Below are 7,561 nucleotides of genomic sequence, written 5' to 3'. Positions count from 1 at the left end.
GGGACATGTCTGCCTCCCTCCCGACCCCCGCAATCCGGATTTTATGCCTCTGCGAAGGGACCCATGGCGCAGTGTTTCCCACAGGACGGGGTTGCAAGCTCCGTGCTTCCCTGGAGCAGATAAGCACACCCTGCCTCCCCCGAGACGTGCTGGGACGGCTTAACCCCTTCGCGGCGCGACGCCTCCTGGAGCCAGGAAGGAAGCGTGGCTGCGGTGGGTGGGGGCGGGCGGGAGGAGTCCCTCTCCCTCCCCGTCCCCCCCAGGATCCAAGGGGGAGACCGGACTCCGGGCGAAGGACGGGGACCAGGAGGCGGCGAAGCGACCCAAGTGGGAATGTCTCATCCGCCTGAGGGGATGGAGCCAGTACTCGCTCCATCAGGTCGCGGCGGATTCCGACTGCGATCCACGGGGCGCTTCCACGCCGCCCCTCTCTCCTTTTGCTGCTGCGGCTGCTATAGCCATTCACAGAGCCGGGCCGGGCGCCTTTCACTTGAGGCGGGGTGGCGGGAAGCGGCGAAGGAGGGAAGGAGCTTGTTGTCACCACCACCTTTCGATTCAGGAAGGCCCGGAGGCCCATTCCTCTCTAGAAACGCATGCAAGCGGCTAGCCGCACCTTTGATTCTCCCCAGCAAGGAGGGGGCCACAAATAGGGGCGAGCCTGGCAACGGAGCCTGAGAAGGCGGGAAGGGAGATCAGGTGCTGGTGGAGCCCCGGGTCGATCGCAAGGAAAGGCGCTTTGACAGAACCTGGGAAGCAGCAGCGAGATGACTTTTAAGTGCCCGTGCCTCCTTCTTTTCCCATCTCCGTAGTGGCTTTATACCCGAGCCTTGTTCTCAGTGTCCTCCAAAGTCCTGCCTGACGAGTTGCTTCGGAGAAAAACAGAACAACAACAGCAGCAACAAAACAAAACAGTAGTAATCCAGTACTCTGAATGTACAGTATCCGGGATTGGAAGGAAGCCTTGTTTAAGACTAGATCTGGGATGCAATACCCTGGAGCACCGCTAGAGGGCGGGCAGCAGAGAGTTGGTTCCGTAGCGCTTTGCTGCTGTTTAGAGAGCTTCTGAATTGTTTGTGGCCTAGAAAGCTAGGCCTAAGCCTAGCCCTCCCATGCTCAGGCTTTGCTCTCCCTCAGTAGCAATGGCGCCACCCGGGTCCCCAAATGCAGCAGGAATGGCTTGCTCCATTTTAAAGGTAGGAATTCTCCCCTAATTCAGCTCCATCTCCAGAAGACAAGGCCAGAGCTGAGCCAATGTGCAATTATTGTTCAATAGCCTTTGCTGCTGCTTCAGATGTTAGACTGTTAAAGAGAAAATATGTTGTTTCTTTATGGCTTGGAGCTTACTTTCTGGAATTGGGATTATATCCTGCATACATGTCAGGGGAAGCCCAGGCCTTCAGCCTTGTCGAGTGTGATGCTTTCCCTTAAACTGCTGGCCAGAGGCAGTGCTGTACTGTAGTGCTAAAGAAAGCACTTCAAACACAGTAGCACAAAGACACGCTCAGGTACAAAGGAAACAACTAGATATAAAATAGATAACAGAATCATGAAAATATGGTTCATGGAAGCTGAACACAGGGTGCATCTACCTAGGGCATGGGTTTGTGGAAGCTCAAAGTGGGGGTGACAATAAATTACCTATTTCATTTCATTCACTTATCCATAAATATACCACATTTCAAGCTAATATTTTCTAGAAAATACAATTGGGGGGAAGGGGTGACTTCCTGATAGTGTCAATGGACAAGAGCCTTCTGGACTGATTTGAGGGTTCAGTGGAAACCAGAGGTGATCCAGTTGATCAGAACCATCCAACTGATTTGGTTTGATACTCCTTTCCTGGAGAGTCAAGCTGAACAAAATGGGAAGGTCCTGATTCATGGGTGTTTAGCTAAAGTGTTCTGCAGATGCAAAGGAGCAGAAGGCCAATACATGATCTAGAGCAGTGTTTTTCCAACTTGGCAACTTTAAGATGTGTGGACCTCAGCGCCCGGAATTTCCACACATCTTAGTTAAGTTTGAAAAACACTGCTCTGGCAGGTACCGGCTTGGGGAAAGTGGTGCCAACTGAGGGGCATTAAAATGCCCAGTTAGGGTCAGAAATAGCCAGCCAGCAGGTTTCTTTTTCTGGAGTTGTAAGGAAACTTGAGGTCTTTCTAGTGGCTGAATTCAAGAGTTAAAGAAGACTGCACAGGGAGCAGCCATAACTTAATGGTTAGCGAATGTTTGCATACAGATGGTCCCTGGTTCTGTCACTAGTTAAAATGATCCAGTAAGTGATGAAAAGACCACTCCATACCTGAGATCCTGGAGGACAGCTGGGCAGGGGGATACATACTTCATTGCTCTGGAGAGACTCAATTTTGGGGATAAAAGTACTATGGCTCTGTTATTAAGCACCCGCAGAAAGCCTTTAACTTAACCTCAGCATTTTCAGTCAGGCTGGGAAAAAAAACTTCTTCAGAAATCCTGCTAGTATAGTCAGGAAGGAATAAATAGATCACTAGTACATTAAGTAGCTTTTAAAGTTCTTTATATATACTTTTTCTAAGACACAATGCAAGCTGTCCCCTAAAACCCACGTTGGTATGCACAGGAAGCCAACATCCTTTTGTGTTCACTTTTTTTAACAGCATGTCAAAAAGTTGTGTTCTATAACTGAATATAGATGTGTGCATTTTATATCTGAGGCAATTTCCTGTCTTGTGTGCGTGGCTTTTTCAACGACCATTCTCACCCCACCCTTCCCTGCTTATCCCCCATTTTCCCCTGCTTAAGAAATCTTGCATGATTAAACATCCCACCACACTCCCCTGAATCTGAACATGTGAGAAATGCATAGAATGATGGGAACTCGTAAGTACAATGCTCCTGTTGGAAACAAAAAAGTAGCAGTGCACAGTGGGAAAATCTCTTCGCCCTCTACCTTCTGAGTGGTTATCCTCCTCCCCCTCTGCCTCTTGCCCAAATTTCCCAGACTAGTGCAAATGCTTCTTTTCATCCTACGGCCTTATTGTTAGGAATCATTTTCTAAGCAAGAGCTAGTCCTGTCTCCCGCTCCCAATCCTGTTAGCATGCCACCCACAGCAGGAAGAGTTCCCACGGCTTCAGGGACCCCCAAACCCATGCAAGGGGGGCTGGGCGGCATTATTAAGGGGAGGGGAAAGAGGCTACAGTGGTGGGGATGAGAGAGCAACGAACTGCTGATTAAGGGAGGGGGCTGTGATTATCCCCACTGCCAGCAGGTGCCAGTGGAAGACGTTCCATGGGGATCTGGGTGCTTAGCAACGTGCTGTGGAGCACAAACAGGGCAGAAGCAGATGGCCCTGAAAAAAACAGGCAGGACATGGGGGACCCATACCCCCCAAGAGGATATAGGGTCCAGATCACATTCCTGGAACCGGGAAATGTCTCCTAAGCCCCCTTAGAGGGAAAATACCCTAGAAAGGAAACAATCCTTTGTTTACCTGCCAATTATTTCCTGACCCAAGGTAGCTTGGCAGGATGGTTGTATCTGTTATAGGCTAAGTCAGAGGGAGATTGCTCTGCCTTCTTCATTGCATCAAGGCCAACCGTTGCCCATCCATTTTAAGGTCTTCTCCACATACCAAGATTGGGGAAAAAGACAGGAAACTCAAAATAATTGATATTGATCAAATATTCTAGAGAATCTACTTTTTTCCCCACCCGCCTAGCTAAATAATTTAGACTCTCAGGGGAGGACAACAGATTTTAAATGAACCTCTCTGACTAGGCTTGCTAAAAATTGACATTCTCTTGACCAGAGATATTTTGATGCAGGACTATTCTGATGCAGGATATTCAAAAACCATAATGTAAGCCCTGAAAATAAGCACAACATAGTTTTAAAACACTCAAAGAAAATCCACCAGTTCTTCCACAAGGAAAAAAAAACATGCCAGCGCTGCCTGCATGTGTAAGAGGCTTTGTCCGTTTTGCTGGGGCAGGACCTCTAAAACTCTTGTTGTAGCCCTCAGCCACAGAAAAGTTGCCAACCCCAATTAGATGCACTGCATTTGGTGGGCTTAGCTGAGGCCAAGCCTTAGCGTCAGAACTCCCGAGCTGCAGTGTTGCACACTCTAGACACAGTAGTGAAACAAGCCCAAGAAATTGATGTGCCTTGGCTTCTTTAACAAAGCAAGAAACTAGAGAAAAGCTGGAAGTGTCTTCTTGACACAAAAGCACATAGCTGAACTAGAAGTGGGTAAGGTATGGAGAAGACAGAGCAGTTCAGAAGGGAGAGCAGATAAATTACAGAGAAAGGATTCCAGCCTTAGGGGCTTTTCTGTGGAATGTCAGGTATTCCTTCCCCCTCTCTGCCTGTCTGCAGACTTGACTCTTTTCATGTCTTCCCTCCTTCACTTTCTACCAGGCCCTCAGGGAAAAAAAAAATCTAGATGGCATCCAGGATGGCCATCAGCTGCCAACCTTCAAGTAAAACTAGCAGTTTCGTAACTAATCAGCAGACCCTGGAAGCAGTTCCTCCACCCCATTCTTTTGTTTCTTCCCAGCATATTTGCTCACTGTCCTCTTCCTTTTGCTGTCATAGCTGATTCTAAGGGTCCTCCAGCATGATGAAGAAGCAGGAAGGGACTTTTCCAGCAAGGAAAAACAGGCCTGATGTCTTAGCCCAAGGTCCTACATTGCTAGGAAGAGACTGTGTCCTCCTTCCTGTTCAGATAATAGCAGCAATTACCATCAGGGCATGCAGCAATCAAATGTACAACATGTCCCAGCTTACACATACAGCAGATGAAGATAATGAAGCATTAGTAACAGAATTATACTTCAAAATGAAGTTGCCTAGAATTTTGGTGGAAAGATAGGTTCACAACATTTTTTAGAACATTATTCATAGCCCCTGTAGTCTAGATTATAGACTTTATGTGATTATTTATATCATATAAAGAAACTATACAACTGTTTGTTCAATTCAGCTCTGTTCCTCAAAGTATTTAACACCTTTGATCACCAGGACCATCTACCTCAGCTGGTATTTGAGGGGATTCCCAGAGGATATTCCAGAGAGATATTTTTTTTTTTATCCATGTACTGAGGTTCCCTTCAGCAAAGTATCGTTACCTTGTCGTGGTGCTGGAGCTTGAGCACCTCAATGATGCCATGAGCTAAACCGTGAAGGGCCACCCAAGACGGGAAGGTCATGACAGAGAGGTCAGACTAAATGCGATCCCTGGGGAAGGTAATGGCAACCCACCTCAGTATTCTTGCCGTGAAAACTAAATGGATCAGTACAACCAGAGATATGTCGGTATACCATCGGAAGATGAGACCCCCAGGTCGGAAGATGGTCAAAATGCTACTGGGGAGGAACAGAGGATGAGCTCAACTAGCCCCAGACGTGATGACGCAGCTAGCTCAAAGCCGAAAGGACGGCTAGCAGCCGACGGTGCTGGTGGTGAATGGCGAATCCGATGTTCTAAGGATCAACACACCATTGGAACCTGGAATGTAAGATCTATGAACCAGGGCAAATTGGATGTGGTTATTGGTGAGATGTCAAGATTAAAGATAGACATTCTGGGCGTCAGTGAACTGAAATGGACTGGAATGGGCCACTTCACATCAAATGACCACCAGATCTACTACTGCGGACAAGAGGACCACAGAAGAAATGGAGTAGCCTTCATAATTAATAGTAAAGTGGCTAAAGCAGTGCTTGGATACAACCCAAAAAACGACAGAATGATCTCAATTCGAATTCAGGGCAAGCCATCTAACATCACAGTGATCCAAATATACGCCCCAACCACAAATGCTGAAGAAGCTGAAGTAGAGCAGTTCTATGAGGATCTGCAGCACCTACTGGACAACACGCCTAAAAGAGATGTTATTTTCATCACAGGAGACTGGAATGCTAAGGTGGGCAGTCAAATGACACCTCGAATTACAGGTAAGTATGGCCTGGGAGAACAAAACGAAGCAGGACACAGGCTGATAGAATTTTGCCAAGACAATTCACTCTGCATAACAAACACTCTCTTCCAACAACCTAAGAGACGGCTTTATACATGGACTTCACCAGATGGACAACACCGAAATCAGATTGATTACATCCTTTGCAGCCAAAGGTGGCGGACATCTGTACAGTCGGTAAAAACAAGGCCTGGAGCTGACTGTAGTTCAGATCACGAACTTCTTCTTGCACAATTTAGGATCAGACTAAAGAGATTAGGGAAGACCCACAGATCAGCTAGATATGAGCTCACTAATATTCCTAAGGAATATGCAGTGGAGGTGAAGAATAGATTTAAGGGACTGGACTTAGTAGATAGGGTCCCGGAAGAACTCTGGACAGAAGTTGGCAGCATTGTTCAGGAGGTGGCAACAAAATACCTCCCAAAGAAAGAGAAAACCAAGAAGGCAAAATGGCTGTCTGCTGAGACACTAGAAGTAGCCCAAGAAAGAAGGAAAGCAAAAGGCAACAGTGATAGGGGGAGATATGCCCAATTAAATGCAAAATTCCAGAGGTTAGCCAGAAGAGATAAGGAATTATTTTTAAACAAGCAATGCGCGGAAGTGGAAGAAGACAATAGAATAGGAAGGACAAGAGACCTCTTCCAGAAAATTAGAAACATTGGAGGTAAATTCCAGGCAAAAATGGGTATGATCAAAAACAAAGATGGCAAGGACCTAACGGAAGAAGAAGAGATCAAGAAAAGGTGGCAAGAATATACAGAAAACCTGTATAGGAAGGATAACAATATCGGGGATAGCTTTGACAGTGTGGTCGGTGAGCTAGAGCCAGACATCCTGAAGAGTGAGGTTGAGTGGGCCTTAAGAAGCATTGCTAATAACAAGGCAACAGGAGACGACGGCATCCCAGCTGAACTGTTCAAAATCTTGCGAGATGATGCTGTCAAGGTAATGCATGCTATATGCCAGCAAATTTGGAAAACACAAGAATGGCCATCAGACTGGAAAAAATCAACTTATATCCCCATACCAAAAAAGGGAAACACTAAAGAATGTTCAAACTATTGAGCAGTGGCACTCATTTCACATGCCAGTAAGGTAATGCTCAAGATCCTGCAAGGTAGGCTTCAGCAGTTCATGGAGCGAGAATTGCCAGATGTACAGGCTGGGTTTAGAAAAGGCAGAGGAACTAGAGACCAAATTGCCAATATCCGCTGGATAATGGAAAAAGCCAGGGAGTTTCAGAAAAACATCTATTTCTGTTTTATTGACTATTCTAAAGCCTTTGACTGTGTGGACCATAACAAATTGTGGCAAGTTCTTAGTGGTATGGGGATACCAAGTCATCTTGTATGCCTCCTGAAGAATCTGTATAACGACCAAGTAGCAACAGTAAGAACAGACCACGGAACAACAGACTGGTTTAAGATTGGGAAAGGAGTACGGCAGGGCTGTATACTCTCACCCTACCTATTCAACTTGTATGCAGAACACATCATGCGACAAGCTGGCCTTGAGGAATCCAAGGCTGGAGTTAAAATCTCTGGAAGAAACATTAACAATCTCAGATATGCAGATGATACCACTTTGATGGCTGAAAGTGAAG

The sequence above is a fragment of the Candoia aspera genome, chromosome 2 (genome assembly GCF_035149785.1).
Source record: "Candoia aspera isolate rCanAsp1 chromosome 2, rCanAsp1.hap2, whole genome shotgun sequence".
Classification (NCBI taxonomy): Eukaryota; Metazoa; Chordata; class Lepidosauria; order Squamata; family Boidae; genus Candoia; species Candoia aspera.
Note: the sequence above shows the minus strand (reverse complement) of the source record.